Raw genomic sequence first — 18779 nt, 5'->3', positions numbered from 1 at the left:
AACCTTTGTCTGTCCAACTGAGAAGGATTCGCGTTTCAGGACAGCCAAATTGTGAATTTAGTACATAATATTCTTACAATAGAATGGCGATGCTGTCAAAACAAATTTTGAGAACATTGTTGATTGCATTTGAAGTGACAAGATGGTTTCTTTATCCTCCTTAAGAATCGCAAAGATGTAATTTATTACCAGGGTCAATTTGAATAACATTACTAATTGCATTCAGAACAGTTGAATGGTTTCTTTCGGGACATCACAAGTCTGAGATTCTTTCCATGGCATTTTGGAGAACATTTACAATTGTATAGTTAGAATTTCCACATTTATAAATCAGTATAAGACATATGAATCCTTTAGTACTGTATATTTAGAATTTCTTAGGTGATAAAAATTACACATTACTAGACCAGAATATGAATTTAAAATTATAAAATTTCGAATCTTTATTTATTAAATGGCTAGTCATTATTATACAGTAATCGAAATAAAACCGGACGAAAGATTCGTATTTAATTTTTTATTTACCGTTGTTGCCTAGGCGCGAAATTTTATTTATTAATCTTTTGGCGTTTTACGTTAAAAATAAAAATTAATTAATATTGAGGTGTTTCTGGGTTCGTCATATGTTCACAAGTTTTATATTGATACCATATAAAAGATACTAACTCCCCGGCATTGATCGGGCTTTACACAGAGTTTTTCAAAATGATACTCAGACGTTCCTTCTGTTTTCAAGTATGCAAAATATAAAAGAAGAAAACTATAGATTAGTTGAAAAATAAATAAAAAAACTTACCGCTACTGCTAATGTTCGTTGTGTAAATAGAACTCGACGTTGCTCGGGGTTATTAATTGTTAGTTTTGGGATTGTGAATTCTATTAAACTGGCTGTAGTTTCAAGGTGGCAATAATAATATTGGCAATAATTGAAAAGGAAAATTTTCTGGGTATTTGATCCACTTCATCTTGGCATTTCTTCCTCGTCCCTTTCTTCGCATCCACGATTTCATCGCCCATTCACTTTCACATCATTTAATCTCACAACACTCCATTTTCATTCATCCGCTCTCTATGAATCTACAAATCATGTAACATATTCATATTATCAAACATATCTAATATAAGATTTTTAATATTCATATTATAAAACGGTTCCACACACTTTTAAAAAGTGATATAAAGTCATTAGAAACGATGGAATTTTTCTTTTAACCTAACTTAATTTAACCTAACCTACATAAACCAGTTAATAAAGTTTTTTTTTCATCACTTTCCATGACTTTATATAACTTTTTTAAGATGTGATGAATTATCATTGTGATGATTTATCCGGTTACCTTATAAAACATATCTCTATAAAACATCAAACATATTCAATATTCATATTATAAAACATATCTCTATAAATCATATAACATATTCAACACTTGTTTGGAATAAATACAATATAAACGGAAAAATCAAATTGAAAATTGTTCAGTGTTGTTAATTTGAATTTTACTTCTACTAATTTCAAACGTTTTAAAGTATTTACTTTCAGAATCATTTATTCGAGTATTTTAAACTACGTGAATTTATGCAGTTTGGTTAAATTAATTAAATCCCCAAGTCTTAATTTGTATTCATGGACATAAAACGCTGACAGCACAACACAAAAATCTCACTTAGGAACTGCATTTGAATTGCTTTTCATTGGCATTGCTTTCCATTTCAATCACTTTTTATATTTTTTTAATTATGTATTTATTCAAAAACAAAATTTCGATAAAATTTTTTACAATGTATCATTTCAAATAATTTTATACATAAGATGTACCACCATGATAAAGCTGTGCTTGTGTGTATGAGGTGTGTTATTATGTTGTAGGATGAAATTTAAAATCTTAACTAACCATCACTCCGTTTCCCGGCAGGGGTAGGTTTAACCGCCAAACAACTAGGTCTTGGCACACACTCCTTGCCTCATTTACATTCATACATACTTTATTATTCTGACTTGATACACTCGATCGTGCTATGTATTCCCCGGGCGCCCCTGACATCTTTCACCACTAACAATTGTGTCCACTTACACTCCTTTCTTTGTTCATTCGCTCTACATGCCAAAAACATCTAAGCGTATCTTTATTAATCTTATTCATTACGCTTACCGTAGCCTTGCATTCTATGCAGATCTCCACATTCCTCACACGATCATGCATGATTTTACCACACATTCGCCTCAGGGATCTCATTTCTACAGCATTCAGCCTACTTTCATCCTTCCTCTGCCAGTTCCACGCCTCACTTCCGTACATCAAGGTAGGTACCAGAACTCCTTTGTGGACTGCTAGCTTCGCTTTTTTGGACATTTTTTTGTTAGCGCCAACCGCGTTCAGCTCTCCATTAATAGAGGTACCATATCTCGTAAACATACTTCCCGAAAAACAAATTCATCCACCTGCTTCAAGTATTCATTGTTCTTAAATCTCAAATATTTATTGTTTTTTTTGTTTCTGAAAAAACTTAATCCAAGATATTTACAGTTGAATAGACCCATTGTTTTCCTGAAAAAACTTAATCCAATATATTTACAGTTGAATCGACCCATTATTTTCCTGAAAACATTTAATCCAAGATATTTACAGTTGAATTGACCCATTATTTTCCTGAAAAAACTTAATCCAAGATATTAATAGTGGAATTTACCCATTAATTTTCTTAAAATATGTCCCGATGATGGACACTGCCATGCTGTCCAAAACATTGGCTAAAAAAGGAGGTAGCTCAACACGTCATAATACCCCAAAAACAAATCACTACAATTAATTTAAGATATTTACAGTTGAATTGACCCAATAATTTTCTAAAAATTTAATCCAAGATAACAAATAATTATAAGCAAATTGAAAATATCTCCCGAGTAAAAATAAATGCCGCCAACGGGAATTGAACCCCTGCCTCCTGATGTTCGGTCAGGTGCTCTGAAACCACTGAGCTATGTCGACTTATTTCCAACCCGCCAAATGATTCAATATGTACTAGTACCTCAATCAGGCGTATCCTCAATTTCAGACGACTAATTATTGCTTATCATTATTTTTTATCCTTTATGCTATGCATAAAGCCTTGTCTTATAAGCATTAGTTTTATCATTAAAAAATATTAATACAGGGTTTTCCAATAAGAGGTGTTATTTTAATATTCAAATAAAAATGCCATTTTTTAACATAAATGATCGAATGTTTATTTTATTATAAAGAAAAAGGTATGCCGTTAATAGCTAAAAATAACATTTTTTTTAAATGACCACCACGACCACGCCTACAGGATCATATCCTTTTCATGAAATTTTCCATAACCAAATCGCAAAGTGGCTGTCTTATATGTCCTCTATAGCCTCACGAATTCCATCTTTGAGGTCTTGAATCGACGCTAAACTGTTGGCGTAGATCTTCTCTTTCACGTGGCTCCAAAGGAAGAAGTCGCAAGGTGTTAAATCACAAGATCTCGGTGGCCAATTGTGATCACCTCTTCGAGAGATAACACGGTCCGGAAACTTTTCCCGTAAAAGATCAATGGTTTTGTTGCTGGTGTAGCACGTAGCGCCGTCTTGTTGAAATTAAACGTTGTCTAGATCAATACCATCCAATTCCGGCCATAAAAAATCATTAATTGCTTAATTATTATTCAAAATAACACCTCTTATTGGAAAACCCTATAGTTAAAAATTAAAAAAGATATTTCCAGTTGTATTTACAAATTATTTTTTTTACAATGTCCAATACTTTTAAATTATGATTATAATTTGTATTTCTTTAGGGTTTTTGATTCTTTTCTATGCAAAATGGCACATAATAAGTTTTTTGTTTCTATTTTGATGTAGTAAGTTTATATGAACCCATTTACTTAGTTCATTGATATACCGTTATGAGAACTATAATCAAGAGATAACACAAAAACTGATGTCTAAGGCTGTATAATTTCATTATTCCACTTTGACCTCCACTGCTTCAAGAAGAAGAGCAATTATATATGCTGGCTCCGATGCTCCGAACACGGAATGAAAATTTCCAACGAAAAATATGTTATGAATTTTACCAAAATTAAAAAAGAAAAACACTTCTATAGGTTTATCTCTTCAGTGGTTTCAATGGATGGCTAATCAGTACCTACCCTCAAAGAAAAATAATTAGATTATCTTTGAATCCAATGCTTTAATAAGTAATTCATAAATTACCCCCTCCAACATCAATGTCCCCTTCGAAAAAGCTCAAATTCTCCGCCAAAGAATTGCTTAATTGAAATTCCATTCGTTTATTTGGCACATTCTAAGTCACTGTCGTGTAATATATTAGTCACTTGAAGGGATGGGGTGAAATATCTATGGGCGTTTCTTTTCGTTATTTAAACTCGTCTTCTGGGAATTGTCTCTTTTGGAGAAGTCGAAAGTAACAGAACAAAAGGCACTCGTTTGAAGAAGTTGTAAAATAAAAGTTCTCAAACTTATATTTATCATTTGCGAGTGTTTATCATATTATCCTATAATTACTATAAATGGAAAAAAGATATCTGATAAGGACCAAGCTCTACACTGGAAAATTTGAAGCACAAAGGAATTGAGTAAAGGCTTATCTACATCGATGTCAAATGTATTCATTTTTAAGATTTATAAACGATCAAATAGTTTTTCCCATAAAAAAACAACAGTACCGATAAGAAAAAATAATTGAAACAAACGAATATCAAAATAACTTTCATTTATAAAATATTTATTAATATCCGTCGAACTGAAATCATAAATTTTATATGATCCTAGAAGTATTCTTAGGCATAATAATTACATATTAGCACTCTATAATTAAAATAATATATAATATACTTAACGACAAGAAAATCAATTTGTGATTCAATTACCCGTTGTTATGAAACGAACTTTCTTAAAATTAAAACATTCAACCCCGTAATATTTTCTTAAAATCAAGTACTTTGTATTTTTAAATTCTTTCATATGGTAACCCCTTGGGGGGCGTTGACCATTATCGGGAGAGGCGGGGAGAACGAGCGGTCCTCAGCTCGGTTGGAAGAGACACCGGTCTCTTTGGATTCCAGCGCTGTTTGCGAGAGGTTGTTACGTGCTCCACTTTGAATTCGAGACTTGCTTTGCTAAAACAGTGTTTGTCAATTAATTACTAGTACATTTCGATTCATTCTTTCTACAGTGTTTGTCAATTCATTACTAGTATATTTCGATCAATTTTTTCTACTGCCTGCTCCCTGGACGTCTACAAAACTACAAAAACTGCGGTATCGTTCCTTTATTTTTTTATTAATTTCTGTCTCTGCTTTCTGCCCACTAATTTAACATCATTCTTTTAACCGTCCACAAAGAGATTTAAGCTTTTCCTACGCGTAGATTCCTGTGCTGTAATTATATAGTCTTTTTGAAGGCATTTAAAGGCACCACAATAATAGTGTTTTATTTCCCAGATACCCTTTGTTCTACCCACTTCTAGAAGGCGTATGTTCTCTCTTAATACCAACGAACTGAAAACACGGTACCTGCTCGAGCTAGCCAGGTATTCTTGAAGATATAATACATTTCTATACGCGGTTCGATTCCGTAGAAACTCTTTATCTAACACGCGGTTCGATTCCGTGGAAACGCATTATCTAACACTGGACCCAGAAACGTGGGGCTTTATTTGAGAGAATCGCTTTCCTGTTGTAACTTTTTATTGTTGTCGTGATGTTCATATATGTGTGTAAATAATTGTTTTTCCTACATCTAGGTACCCCTGTGTTTAAAGTCAACGCGTGTTTTGCATTCTTCGCCATTTTTTACTCATAGCGTCAGTGTGTTTAAAGGCCACGTGTTTTCCGTAATAACCGCCATTTAATATAAACGTTCGTGAACTGGTGTTTAAATTCAACGCGTGTTTTGCATTCTTCGCCATTTTTTTTACTCATAGCGTCAGTGTTTTTAAAGGCCACGTGTGTTCTGTAATAACCGCCATTTAATAAACGTTCGTGAACGGGTTTTTAAATTCGACACGTGTTTTGCATTCTCCGCCATTTTTTTACTCATAGCGTCAGTGTGTTTAAAGCCCACATGTGGTTGGCAGTCACCATTTTGTAAACGCTTGCGCCGTTCCGTTTTAGCCCACGCGTGTTTGGCACGCATCGCCATAGAATCATAGTGTCCTTTAAAAAAAAAAATAAGAAGAGTTTCGACAAATACTTAAATCTTGCGACAGTTTGCGTTCAAAAAATAAAATAAATTCCGCGTGTTTTCCTAACAATTTATAATTTCCTTCCTACCCTTCTGTGTATAATTTGTTGCGGATTCATTCAAGTATTATAAAGTTAGGTTATAGAATAAACTCAAAGCGTAATAATACAGGTACCTACTTGTGCGGTTATATTCGTGTAAAATTTAAAGACAAAAGATTTTAAAGGTTTCTTTCTCATTTTAATATTGCTAAATTGGGTTTTGGAAAAATAATTACTTCCCAGAAATACGTCCAAGGTGGGCCGGTAGCCTTTTGTGATACCTGGGAAAAACCTAAAATACGTTAGTAACAGATTTTATAGGTCGTGATCATTTTAATATTGCAAAATTGGGTTTTGGTAAAAATAATTACTTCCCAGAAATACGTCTTGAGCCGGTAGCCTTTTATGATAACTAGAAAAACCGCGGACAATAATAAAGGGAAAGGGCGTACCTGGAATCTATTCACTACTTAGTTTTGTCTCAATAGTACACAAGTAATTTTAAGAAATCAAGTCGGCTAATTTAAATAAAATTAATAAAATGGACGCCTTAATTCGCTTTAAGGAAGGCATTATCGTCCACGTTGATTCTTCAAGCGTTCCGCAACTAAAAAGGGCATTGAGAAAACGTGGTATTGTCGGGAGTAAAGATTTGCCAGCTTTACAAAAACAAGCCCGTCAGTTTAACAAGGCTTTCGTTCGGCGAATAAAACCCGCAAACGACAAGGTTGATCCTATGCCGTGCGCTGATACGGAAGTCCGGGAACGGCCAGTAGAGATTAGGTATATTCTGAAGGAAACAAAGGTGACAAATTTCGCTTCATGGAACCTTAAATTTAACGGAACGACCGATGTCAGAGAATTCGTAAGCCGTGTGGAGTTATTAACCATATCCCGGGGTGTTAATTCTGAGGAAGTTGCTAAATGTTTCAACGAACTTTTAACGGGAATGGCGCTGCTATGGTTTCTCTCCTTACCGAGAGAGAGTTTATCCTGGTCCGAACTTAAAAAGCTCCTTCTCAGCAAATTTGAACCGCCTAATTCTAAATGGGAACGTAAACTCGAAGTTTACGTATCCAAACAAGCGCATGGGAAGACGGCTAGAGATTTTTTTATCGAAACGCGTCATAAAAATCACATGTTAGAATCGCCCATGTCGGAAGAGGAGCTGGTGGAAACTCTCAAACGTGGCCTCCTCCCCCAATACGCTAGTATGTTGACCATGCATAGCAGTAGCTCTATCGAAGATTTAGAAACCGCGTGCACGATATTCGAGAGCTACCAGAAACAAGCATCGCGCCCGCCCCGTGAGGCGAGATCGGGAGGAAATAGTTACCTCAATAGCGTGGCTTCATCAAGCCCTGCTGCTCTACCGGCAGACCCCGGGAAAAATAGCTCAGACAGCGGTTTTCGCAATACTCGCGAACAATATAAACATATGAGGGCGGGCGGTGGCCGCCGTTACGAAAATAAGCGTAATAACATATCCGACCATCCGTCACCTCAGTCAAGTTTTCTCCCCGCGGGAATAGATTTAACCCGACCACCGCCCAGAATACCGAATTCAAAAAACTAATTTCCAGCCACTCAAATAGCCCCCTTCCACGACAAGGTGACGCTGGCCGTGGACGTATTGAGTGGCTAGATGACCAAAAATTCTTAGAAGAAACGGCACATCTTATGGAAATTGAATGCATTGAAGCCGTAGACGGTCGCCCTTACGCGCAGTTTACTATAAATAATGTGCCCTTTACGGGATTATTAGACTCGGGGGCAAATGTTAGTTGCCTAGGAGGAAATTCGTACGCGTCATTCATTAGTATGGGAGTACCAATGAAACCGTATAGGTCTCCGGTGATCACGGCTGATGCAAGTCACCAAACCGTGTTAGGTGTGTTATCTCTGCCCGTCACCTGCAGTGGATACACCGCTACTATAGATTTTTTAGTCATACCGTCATTATCACCTAAATTTATCCTTGGTACCGATTTTTGGAGATCCTTCAACGTGGCCCCGAAGATCATCACTCCGACGGCGAGAAGAGTTCTTTTATCGCCTCCGAAAATAGACGAGATCAGAACCCTTATCCCGGTTGAAAATCTTACTGCCTCGCAGGCCGATAGCTTACAAAATATCACGAATAAATTTCAAGATATCTCCTTTGAAAAATGCGGCCTCGGGCTGACTCACCTTGTCGAACATAGCATTGAAACCACGGGACCGCCAATCAAACAAAGGTACTATCCTCTTTCACCGATCAGGCAGCAGCAATTGGAGCGAGAATTAGACGAAATGTTAGCACTAGGCGTCGTGCGTCCGAGTCGTAGCCCCTGGACGAACCCTACTCTGATTGTGACCAAAAAGAACGGCTCGGCCCGCTTTTGCCTCGACAGCCGCAAGCTCAACTCGGTGACCAAGGCTGACGCTTATCCTCTGCCATTCATTCACCGCATTTTAGACCGATTGAGAAATGCGCGGTACATCTCCTCAGTAGATTTAAGTAAGGCTTTTTGGCAGATACCGTTGGCTAAAGCCTCGTGCGAAAAGACAGCGTTCGTGATACCAAACCGCGGAATGTTTGAATTTACCCGCCTACCCTTCGGGTTGCGTAACGCGCCGGCCGAGCTTCAGAGATTAGCCGACAAACTTTTTGGACCCGAGTTAGACGAGCAACTTTTTTGCTACTTGGACGACCTTATAATAGTGAGCGATACCTTTGAAAAGCATATAGCCACTCTCCACTTGGTGCAGGAACGATTAAAGTCGGCCGGGTTAACGATAAATTACGAAAAATCTGAATTTTGTAAGTCTCGCCTCTGCTACTTAGGGTTTGTCATAGACAACGCAGGGCTCCGCACCGACCCAGCCAAAGTAGAAGCAATAGAGAATTTTCCCCGTCCTGTAAATTCCAAGCAAATCAAATCATTCATTGGGTTGGCTGGATATTACCGGCGCTTCATAAAAGGTTTCTCTGACATAGCCGAACCACTGACTAAACTCACCGGTTGTAGAAAAGGCATAAGCAACTTTAAGTGGTCCGATGAAGCCGAGCGGGCCTTTGTAACTCTCAAAGCCGCCTTAGTATCAGCACCGGTGCTAAACTGTCCGGATTTCAATCTCGATTTCTGTGTACACACAGACGCTTCAAATGTAGGCATTGGGGGAGTACTTACGCAAAAATTTTCCGATGGCGAACACCCCGTTGCATATTTTTCTCGTTGCTTAAATAAAAATGAACGAAACTATGGTGTCACGGAAAAAGAACTTTTGGCGGTACTGGAGTCGGTACGTTATTTCCGCGGATACATAGAAGGCGGAAAATTTACTATAATAACGGACCACTCGAGCTTAAAATGGTTACACTCTCTAGATAACCCTTCTGGGAGACTGGCCCGCTGGGCCACACGTCTTTCGCAATACTCTTTCGATATTGTTCACCAACGAGGAGCACTTAACGTGGTACCGGACGTTCTTTCCCGCGTAGAACACGGCAAAATATCAACTGTCAGCACGCCACCGGCTACCTCCGATACCTGGTACCTAAGCACTTATAACAACTGCCTAGAATCCCCGCAGAAATACGCGAACTACACTATCCGCGAAGGGCAGCTATTTCGACACTGCCCTGCCGCGCTCTCTGTACGGGAGGATTATTCGTGGAAACTCGTTGTACCATCCGAACAGCGGCAAGCTCTAATAGTAGAAAATCACAATTCTGATAAAGCTATTCACCCCGGCATATATCGCACTTATAAAAGGCTTAGCCTAAGACACTTTTGGCCGGGACTGTATCGCCAGGTGAGCGCATATATATCGAAGTGCGGGATATGCAAAGCATACAAACATAGCACGTCCGCCCCTCTGGGACATATGAGCACCCAGAAACGTGTGGACAGACCTCTACAGGTGTTATCCGTGGATTTGATAGGCCCTTTTCCGAAAAGTTTCGCCGGGAATATGCATATTCTTAGTGTCGTAGATACGTTCACCAAATTTTGTTGGATATTTCCATTAAAAGTCGCCAAGGCCACAGTTATAATCAAACTTTTAGAAACACGTATTTTTTTACTGCATGGTGTGCCTCGTACCGTGATATTAGATAACGGGAAAGTATTTATTTCACGAATATTTAAGAACTTTTTGAGTAGTTACGGAGTGCCCGACATATTTTACAACAGCTATTATACCCCGATGAATAACGTTGTGGAACGGTATAACCAAACGATTGGCACGGCCCTGGCCATAGTGGTAGAGAAAAATCAACGGACATGGTGTAAACATCTGGATAAAATTCAGGCGGCTTTAAATAATTCCGTAAATCTAACCACTGGATACACGCCATTTATCTTGGATCATGGCTATGAGCAGGTACCCCTCGGTGGCCTTCATAAAACTCCATTCCCCAGAACCACGCTAACAACGAACGAATACGCCGACCGGCTAGAAGAACTATCCGCCGTTTACGGCGATGTCGGTGACGCTTTGTTCCTGGCGTATCAAAAGAGCTCCGAAAGATACAATCTTAGAAAAAAACGCGTGACGTATTCCGTCGGTGATACGGTTTGGAGGAAAAATTTCGCTCAGTCAAATTCCGCTGCTTACTTTTCTACCAAACTCGCCCCGCGCTTTGTGAAGACTAAGGTGATTAAAAAGGTTTCCGACGTCATATATGTGTTGGCAGATGAGTCAGGAAAAATCTTGGGTAGATACCATGTAAAAGATATGGTTAAATTAGGTAGCTCCGCGGAAAACCAGACCGATTCTCCTATACCCTAACTGTGACCCCTTAGGAATTTAAAAACAACAATTGGCAACCTACCCCAATTGGATTCTTGGAAAAATCTGTTTGAAATCTGGTTAATGCGATGAATATTGGAAAGCCAGTTTTGTTGACTGCCCGGATGGGAAAATATTCTATTTTAAAGGGAAAATATTCTATTTTAAAATTCGCAAGGAAAGATAAATAAGGTACAAGTACTCATTGAACATGCACATCCACACAATACACGGCACTGTCTTCGAGGGGGCCCCTTCGAAGGCAGTGTATACAGACTCTAACATTACAGTCACTCCGGAGTAATTAACCGGAGGCGGCTAAATACACGACACTATCTTTGAACATTCCTACACGCAGTACGACATTCACATTGTGTCTGATTCGTACCCAGTTCCTACTTGCTATTAATTTGGTGCAAACTTCACCAACTTTATTAAAACACTGAAAAAATTATAAAATAATTATTTGTGACTTCGATCCTATGGTTGCTTGTTAGCCATAAACAAGATGGCGCCCATATCGGTATATATATTATTATGTAATAAATTCTAACCCATTATAATCCATCGTATACGAAAACTTCAAAGTGCAATGACTTGCGACAAAATATTTTTAATTTGTTTTCTTGTTCTTGTGTTGTTCATTTTGGGAGGTTTTTTGTATGGATGCAATGATTTTGCACACAAATAAATAAGGTCCACAGCACTAAGTATTTGAAAGATACGTCTTGTATTATACCTATGTCAGCAATTCTTACAAGATTTCTGGCGATATGTAGGTCACTAAAGGAGGACGATTTTGATTTTACTCGTATGTTGTGCTATCTTCAAAAAGCTATCTGGACCATTAAAAGGTAGATATGCTGATTACAAAAAAAAAAAAACTAAAACGTTGAAGCTGATTGCACCGAAACAAATCCGTACCATTAAAAGGTGGATATTGATTTTCGTGTGTGTTTTTCAACTTATATTGTTTGTTTTGTGTTATTTCTTTTCAGCCATTCTTCAAACAGCTATCTGGACCATTAAAAGGTAGATATGCTGATTAAAAAAAAAAAAAAAAAAAAAACTAAAACGTTGAAGCCGATTGCACCGAAACAAATCCGTACCATTAAAAGGTGGATATTGATTTTCGTGTGTGTTTTTCAACTTATATTGTTTGTTTTGTGTTATTTCTTTTCAGCTTGTCTTCAAAAAGCTATCTGGACCATTAAAAGGTAGATATGCTGATTAAAAAAAAAAAAAAAAAAAAAAAAACCACTAAATGGTAGACGCCGATTGCACCGAAACAAATCCGTACCATTAAAAGGTGGATATTGATTCTCGTGTGTGTTTTTCAATGTATATTGTTCATTTTGTTTTTATTTCTTTTCAGCAATGACCATACGGAAGCATATTCGAACCGTTAAAAGGTGGATACTGATTCTCGTGTGTGTTTTTCAGCATATATTGATTATTTAGTGCTAATTAATGATTTTAGTATGTTTTTTGCCTTATGTATAAAATATAAACATATGTGTGTGCGTCACGACATACAATGGGAAGTTCTGCCTGTATACTGCTCCCCTGTGCAACTATATTTACTATTCAATATTAGTTTCTCACTCCTTATGTGAACGCGATTTTTTATTTTTTATTTATTTTTTTGGTTCATTGCCCACTGCTTATTTGCATTTTTTTAATATTTTCTTATGTTTCGCTTTCATGTTAACGCTTCTCCTTGAATCGTTCCCGCCGGGGATCGAGACATCTACGCCATGACGAACGAGTTTACGCTACTGCTTGCGGCCCTTTGCAGAGAGAGCCGATGCCATCACTTGAGAGCCGATGCCATCACTTGCTGCTGTTGCTCTTACGATTGTCCCCATCACTTGCTGCTGTTGCTCTTACGATTATCACCATCACTTGCTGCTGTTGCTCTTACGATTATGTGCACCGTATTACCAAAAAAAATGTATATATATATAAATAATAATTTGAAATAATAATATGTAAATTTTGGGCGTAGGTTTTTAATGCTGAATCTCTATGTGGATGACTCCTTTGTAGCTTTGGTCAAAGGGATTTTAAGCGATTTAGAGTCAAAAACTTTCATTCCCACGGCAGTTTTTTCGTTGTGTTTTCGGGGAAGTGTTATGAAACGAACTTTCTTAAAATTAAAACATTCAACCCCGTAATATTTTCTTAAAATCAAGTACTTTGTATTTTTAAATTCTTTCATATGGTAACCCCTTGGGGGGCGTTGACCATTATCGGGAGAGGCGGGGAGAACGAGCGGTCCTCAGCTCGGTTGGAAGAGACACCGGTCTCTTTGGATTCCAGCGCTGTTTGCGAGAGGTTGTTACGTGCTCCACTTTGAATTCGAGACTTGCTTTGCTAAAACAGTGTTTGTCAATTAATTACTAGTACATTTCGATTCATTCTTTCTACAGTGTTTGTCAATTCATTACTAGTATATTTCGATCAATTTTTTCTACTGCCTGCTCCCTGGACGTCTACAAAACTACAAAAACTGCGGTATCGTTCCTTTATTTTTTTATTAATTTCTGTCTCTGCTTTCTGCCCACTAATTTAACATCATTCTTTTAACCGTCCACAAAGAGATTTAAGCTTTTCCTACGCGTAGATTCCTGTGCTGTAATTATATAGTCTTTTTGAAGGCATTTAAAGGCACCACAATAATAGTGTTTTATTTCCCAGATACCCTTTGTTCTACCCACTTCTAGAAGGCGTATGTTCTCTCTTAATACCAACGAACTGAAAACACGGTACCTGCTCGAGCTAGCCAGGTATTCTTGAAGATATAATACATTTCTATACGCGGTTCGATTCCGTAGAAACTCTTTATCTAACACGCGGTTCGATTCCGTGGAAACGCATTATCTAACACCGTGAATAAAATATGCAAAAATTCGTTAGTTTTTTACAAAATAATATCTCCGTAATTTTTATATTTATTTTTTTGTTACAAACGTGACGTACAACCATAGCTGTCAACTTTTGTAAAGAATTTGGATCTGACCAATCTACTGTAGTGAATTTTAAATACATTGAAAAATCATTTTTTATCCGGTACGTATAAGGGGATCAATTCAAAGATGTAAAACCATAAGGTATACCATTGAATTGTTTGTTCGGGCGATTTAGTCCTACATAACAACTGGATTATGTTTTGAGGCCTAATGGGGATAGGAAAGAAATAAATAAGAGGAAGTTTGGGAAGTAGGTACAAATATATGCAGATCTGGTCACCAAATATGACTAAAATATTTTCGTGCAAACGTTTCGCTTCCCAAAGGGGCTTTCACTGGGGAGATACTGAGAGAATTCTAGAAATGACGAGAAATGAAAAACTAGATACTTTTTCCAAATTAAATCAATCTTTTCGTGTTGCTTTTTTACCGTACTTTTAATTTGAACAAACTAAACATGAATACAAAACACGAAGAGCGCGACAATAAATAATACTTTTGTCAGTCGCTGCTACCATTGTCCGGAATGTTAACCGCATTTCGGAAAACTGTCGCAAATAAATCTTAAAGGGAAATGTTTGGCGCGTGTTCGGCGGTATTTTAAGTTAATTTATACTAAATCTATCATGCAGATAAGAACGTCAATAGTGAAAATATCAGATTTCAATTTACCATACTAAACAGCTGTTTTCTTAACCCGTTCGTTTGCCTAATGGAAATTTAACCGTGTTTTTTTCAATTTAGATTTATTTTCAGATCGTAATTTCATTTTTGTTGGGAAGTAAGAGCTTCACAGATCCACTCATAGAGGGCAGTACATAGAACTTGCTTGGAAGTCCGCAAGATGGCCGCTAGTAACCAGTAGTCGCCAGGACAAGTTAGAATGCTCCCAGACAAACTTGTTGGTGTTTTCAGATTTCATTTAGCAAGCAACTAGTTAGGTCGACTATAGAGTCACCATTGTAATACGCGAAGTATTAATAAATCCCTGATTTTATATAAAGAACCTTTTATTTAAAATCTCCTTCCACGACGAGTTGGAGAACTGTTTGTGGGAACATAACAATTTTCATCAAGACAGACTAGACTTTCACGCCGCAAAGTTTCGCTTTTTGGAGTAAAATGAGTCACCAAATACGGCTAATGCCATTTCAAACAAGGTTTCAATTGTGAATGGCTGTCTTACATAAGGGCGATACTAACAGTATCTTTCATTCTGGAACGTGCCGCAAAAGTACTACATACTATTTTAAATTAATAAATACACCTTGACTTGTCTTCTTCTGGCGTCTCCGATTTTTTCTACCATTCACTTAATTGTGTCTTTTAAAATATCAATTTACTTTACAAAAAATATGTAAATTACCGAAAAGTTTGCTCCGTTTCACATAATTTATTCAATTAGAGAATTTAAATTTGGATAGAAATGGTAACATTTACCCCACACTACAGTTCAAAATAGACGTGTTTTAGTTTTCTCGACACGAAAAAATGATTATTTTAATAACAAATCGTAAGTTTACAGAAAAACCACATCACTAAAAGCATTTTTTTTTAAATTCGGATAGGCCACTAAATATGTTTTGTTAACGTTTTGAAAAATGATTATTGATTAACTTTCATGATTTCGGTAAGGATAATATTGAAAAGTGTTCTTGTGCTCCACCGAATAAACATTACAAAAATATTTTAATATTTACTTGTCAGATTGGCTTTCCGATTTAATTTGACACTTCCATGGCTTGTAACTTACTTCAATCAACCAAGTACCCACACATGTGGTTATGTTCACACGTTACAAAAATGATGGTATTACTACAGCAGACAGCAGACCCGTTGAAATAATCAGCAATTAAATGTACCGTTGCATAATCTTGCAATCATACATTTCACTATGATATTTAGCTTCATCTAAATCTCTGTTTAATGTTGATTTAACCTATGTAGTTAACCCTTTTTTGAATCTCATCTAACTTTTATCGCTAACAGGGCAATGAAAATTTTAGGTTTAATTATAAGGATTTCCAACGATTTAAAAAATATTCACACATTAAATTATTGTTCACATCTTCCATTAGAAGCACTACACAATATGGTAATATGTATATAATCACATTAATATCGTTGAATGAGTCCACCGCAAAATTATTAATTTTAGAGATGTAATTCCTTTAGAATCAGAAGAAAAGTTAAGTGATAAGAAGTGGTTAAGCAATAAAATTGTTGAAGTTAAGTGATAAGAAGTCGTTAAGCGATGAAATTGTTGAAGTTAAGTGATAAGAAATGGTTATGCGATAAAATTGTTGCAGTTAAGTGATAAGAAGTGGTTAAGCGATGAAATTGTTGAAGTTACGTGATAAGAAGTGGTTAAGCGATGAAATTGTTGCAGTTAAGTGATAAGAAGTGGTTCATCAATGTTTTTTGTTTGATTCTGTATTTTTATGTAGAATTTTAAATGATATGTTGGATATCCCTGATGTATAAATGATGATTCACTTTCTTGTTCCATGAACAAGTTGGTTGGTATCTTTTATTGTGACAAATATGCTATAGTCTCAGGCTACAATTCTGTTATGAATAGATTACACGCCATTTGTTGTATAAAGCTGTACTTGTCAAACACTTTAGCAGTTCATGAGAAATTTTAACTAGATCACTGCATAACAGTTTTTTTTCTGCCTCTGTTTTTCTTCTTCATTGATTTCGCCAATTACTAACTAACTTTGCTAACTTTATGAATATTTTCAATTTCTTTCTTAATTCTCAATTTTTATTTTATACTATGATTGATGAGTAATGTAATCTGTCTTTACTCGTCAATGTATTAAGAAATTTAAACAATAGAAACGTTTTACATTTCATTTCATTCATTTTTAAAACATTTCAAAGGCAGTTTTAAAATAATTTTCTGGTTAAAAAACATTATTTTACACAGGTTGGTACTTTATTGGTTGTCTGAATTTTTGACATATCATTTACAATTTTGAAAATTTCAATTGATATAAAGTTCTGTTGGAATATTTTATTACAGAAATGTACTTCACAATCAATTTTGAAAATGACAATAAAATTCTAAACAATTCCAGTTCAATGAACTAGAGTTAAATCACAAACAGACCCACATCCAAAATTAGTAGGGATATTTGATTAAAAAACTTTGAATCTTTCAAAGTATAAATACAGTGTGTGGCAAGCCTACGCACGACGGAAGTGAAACTTTTAGTATTCTTCTCTCTCTCTTTTCATTTCATATTATTTTTATTCAGAATGCTGTACATTATAGTTTTAAAAAGCATAAATTTATTTATAGGCGTGTTGTTAACAAATGAACGTTCAACTAGATTCCTAATATTGACATATTTATAGGTAGCATGTGATAAAAAAAATTAAAAGTTATAAAAATATGGGATTCGAACCCGGGTCCTGCATAACGAGTGTCGAACGCTCTGCCTCTAGACCGCGAGGAGAAGTATCTCGCGCGACGAGAACCGCGTATACAACGTGTACTCCTCAATTCACTTTTCCGCACAAATTTTCGTTTTCAAACACGGCAAATGAATAATATCACATAACGTCTCGTTAACGCTTTATATAGGGTCGAATCGAAGATATATCGGCAGTATGAAGTCATATCTGTCGTTTTTCAAAATATTTCCGTATATTTGTCCGTTTTGGAAAAGATCTATCGTGTTTTAACAGTATCATACCCGTATGGAGTCTGAATTTGAAAAACATTTCTAAATTTTGAAAAACTCACTTACGGCTGTGTTTTTTACTAAAAAAAACTTGCCACGCACCTCTGCGAGGGTAATTAGTCGCGTTATCGGCCTTGATTAGTAATTTTAATGATTCAAAATGAAAATAATGAATCAAAATACCGAGCGATTCTACCGGCTCGATTTGTAAGCTATATTTCGACCAAAATATCATATAGGTACCGACCGTTACTTCTAGCCAATTACTCGAGTGAACACCTGCCGATCTAGAGTCTCACTAAATGGATTTAGACATTTCGGGAGACTCTCGGTTAAAATTAACAAATTTATGTAATTTTTTACTACATTATTACAAATCACGTAGATATCTTCTTATATGTTTGCCTGACAAAGTCGCAGTACGAGAGCATTTTATCACTTTTCCTCGTATAAAAAAAAAATAAAATAAAATAGTTATAGCGGGGATCGAACCTCGGTTCTTCACGACGACAGTCGGGCGCTCTGCCTCTAGACCGCGAAGCTGAGTTTGGAGAGTGACCTAAACTAGGTATATAATATTAGCTAGGCTCCTATAGCGAAATGATCACGATTTTCGTGACGGTCATGAGTCGGTTTTACTCCGGTCCTCGAAAATGCATAACGCGCGTAAAGAAGTTTCACTTCAAAAATGTTATAGTTTTAGTACTATGATGTGACAGTTTTCATTTTATCTATTTATACATATATTATTCGCCCATATAGGCTTTTACACACGTGTACATATTAATTCAGTGGAACAGTAATCAAAAGTCAAATTTTCTTTTAAAATTATACAGAACCTACACAGAAGAAAAGCATTATGCTAACCTTAATTGTAATTATTACCTTAATTTTTTATTATAGCCTTCTTGTAACTATATCCATTAAGTTGTACACATCTGCGATGCATGCAAAAATGTTGCCCACTGCATGCAATCTATGTCTGTAGAAACGAGTGTCTATTTGACCAGGGGGGTATAACTCCGATCGAAAATTGGAACCGAAATTTTGTTGCATATGATTGCCTTGCTATTTCCACCAATGA

This window comes from Hesperophylax consimilis, chromosome 2 (genome assembly GCF_061612785.1).
Source record: "Hesperophylax consimilis isolate HC1 chromosome 2, BYU_Hcon_1.0, whole genome shotgun sequence".
Lineage (NCBI taxonomy): Eukaryota > Metazoa > Arthropoda > Insecta > Trichoptera > Limnephilidae > Hesperophylax > Hesperophylax consimilis.
Note: the sequence above shows the minus strand (reverse complement) of the source record.